The 2,467-nt window shown below is 47.4% G+C and overlaps 1 pseudogene; it reads right to left on the reverse strand.

Annotated features, from left to right (window-relative positions):
• Nucleotides 1-539: 539 nt before the first annotated feature.
• Nucleotides 540-1,411, reverse strand: LOC121155108 (annotated as a pseudogene).
• Between the last annotated feature and the right edge of the window lie 1,056 nt (nucleotides 1,412-2,467).

Here is a 2,467-nt window from a genome sequence, read left to right on the forward strand (position 1 = left end):
ATCGACATCCCTGCTAATGTGCCTGGAAAAGCAGCAGAAGATGCCCCGTGTGCTTGGGCGCTTGGGACCCTGCACCCTCATGGGAGATTCAAAACAAGCTCCTGGTCCCTGGTTTCAAAGCAGTCTAGCTCTGGCCCTTGTCGCCATTTGGGGAATGAGCCTGAATGGAAAATCTCTCTCTGCAAAATTTCTCAAAAATAAAGAAATTTCCTTTTTTAAAAAAAGTAGCACTTTCTAATTTTCTGGTAGCTTCATTTTAGGAAAGCAAAAACAGACAGCTAGGATTCATTGAAGTAACAGTGATAATATCATAAAATAAATCTATAATCCACATGATAAATGCCTATGCACTTTATTCATATGAAGATCTTAACATCAGAGAGGTTTTCACAATTACAGCAAGGTTCAACTGTATCTAGCTCTATTCCCAGACACTCACGACCTGTGGCAGACCGGGGTGTCAGATCAGCCAGCGCAAACTCTGAAACAAAATGGTCCTCACCACTGAAAGGCAAAAACTCAGTCAGGAAAGCATTTTGTTATTTTTCATCAGCAAAAAAGGACAGATGGTTGGGTAACAAGCGGATAAGATCCCACCGATCCCCTCCAGTCTCGGGCTTCTCCTGGGCGTATACAATAAATAGAGGGTGAAAAGATTGTTTGAACAATAAAGGAACACAAAGCAGCCGACCAGCAAAAGGATGGTGTGGATGGCTCTGCTCTCAGGAGGTGTCTGGGAGGAGAGGCTGGACCTGTGCAGGCACCGGGCTCTCCTGCGGTGTTTATACAGGTGGCTCGCCATGTACAGGCTGGTCCCCATCATAAGCGCCACAAAGAATCCATCTCGAAACATGATGACGCCTATAAATAAATTCTCGAACTGGCTGCCTACAAGTTGCCTAGCTTGACAGTGCGCGTGCACACTGTACCCAGCGATCGTGGTGTTGGATCTGGTGCCTATAACGTCAATGATATAGATATAGACCAGCATGTTCATGACCCAGAAGAAAAGGAGAGAAGGGAGAACGGCCACAGAGAGTTTGGACTTCAGCCACGCCCATTTGGACCAACTGGGGCTGACAGTGATGGCTTGAAAAGCGCTGAGCAGGGAGGTGGTGCAGATGGAAAGACCGCGGGCAACTCGGAATATGTACAGAACACTTTTGCAGCCAATGTCATTCAAAGCTATTCTTACCCCAGAGGAGGACAGGAGGTACGGCATTAGCGTGAATACGATAGTTAGAATGTTGGCCACGGTCAGGTGCATGAAAATCACATCAATGGGCTTTTTCAGACGCGGCTGGATCAGGAAGGTGTAGCAATAGAACACGCAGAGCGCCAAGTTCCCCATGACACCCACACAAACCTGGCAGATGAGAAAACAGCTGTAAATCGTGTTGCTTGGAAACATGAATGAGGTACAGACCGGACAAGGCTGGCCTCTGCTGAACAGGAAGCCGAATATGTCCCCAAAATGTGTTCAGAATGTAATCTGGCAAACAAGGCAGTAACTCAAAGTTCGGGGCGAGGGAAGGACGATGAGGGGCTTGGCTCTGCTGGATTTCAGGCGCAGGTGGGACAGCCTCAGGACCCGGATTCCAGGGATGCTACCTGCAAAGAATGGCAACATCCGTAACCTCCGTGAGACCACACCTTGCCCAGCAGAAAAGAAACACAGGGCACCCCAGTTACCGCGTCAGGCAGAGCCACATAGAGAAACTGTCGAAACATTTCCAAAGTTTATACGTGGCTAACCATGCCAACACATTTGAAACGTTGGGAGACGCAGGCATGGCCCCAGTGGTTAAATCTTCACCTTGCATGCACCAGGATCCCATATAGGTGCCAGTTCAAGTTCCCAGCTGCTCCATTTCCCATGCAGCTCCCTGCTTGTGGCCTGGGAAAGCAGCAAAGGATGACCCAAGGCCTAAGAACCCTGTACCTATGTGGGAGACCCCAAAGAAACTCCTGGCTCCTGGCTTCAGATCAGCTCAGCTCCAACCGTTCACTTAGGCAGTGAAATCAGTGGAGAGAAACCCTCTACGTCCCTCCTTCTCTCTGTAAATCTGATCTACGTCCCCAATAAAAATAAATAAATCTTTTCTTTAAAGTGGGGAGGAAAGAGACACAGGCAACTATCTGGAAATTCACCATGAAGAATATTGACATTGGGAGTGGTCGTGAACACGTGAGGACCCGATGAGGGAGGTGAGCAGCAGGGACAAAAGCGCTCCGTACACGCTTCAGCGGGGCAGTGCACCACAGCAAACACAAAGGTACCTACGGCTGCTTCCCTGGGAGAGGGGAAATGCAACCTGGTCATCACATTTTATAATTAGCACAGCCTTGGTAAAAAAAAAAAAAAAAAAATTCTACAGCGTGAAAAGTAGGACGTTAATATATTTTAAGAACTAAACAAAGAACAATTTACTCAAAATTTATAAAAATGAACTCCACACTACGTAAT

This window comes from Ochotona curzoniae, unplaced genomic scaffold (assembly GCF_017591425.1).
Source record: "Ochotona curzoniae isolate NIBS_2020 unplaced genomic scaffold, NIBS_Ocur_1.0 contig_2861, whole genome shotgun sequence".
Taxonomy (NCBI): Eukaryota; Metazoa; Chordata; class Mammalia; order Lagomorpha; family Ochotonidae; genus Ochotona; species Ochotona curzoniae.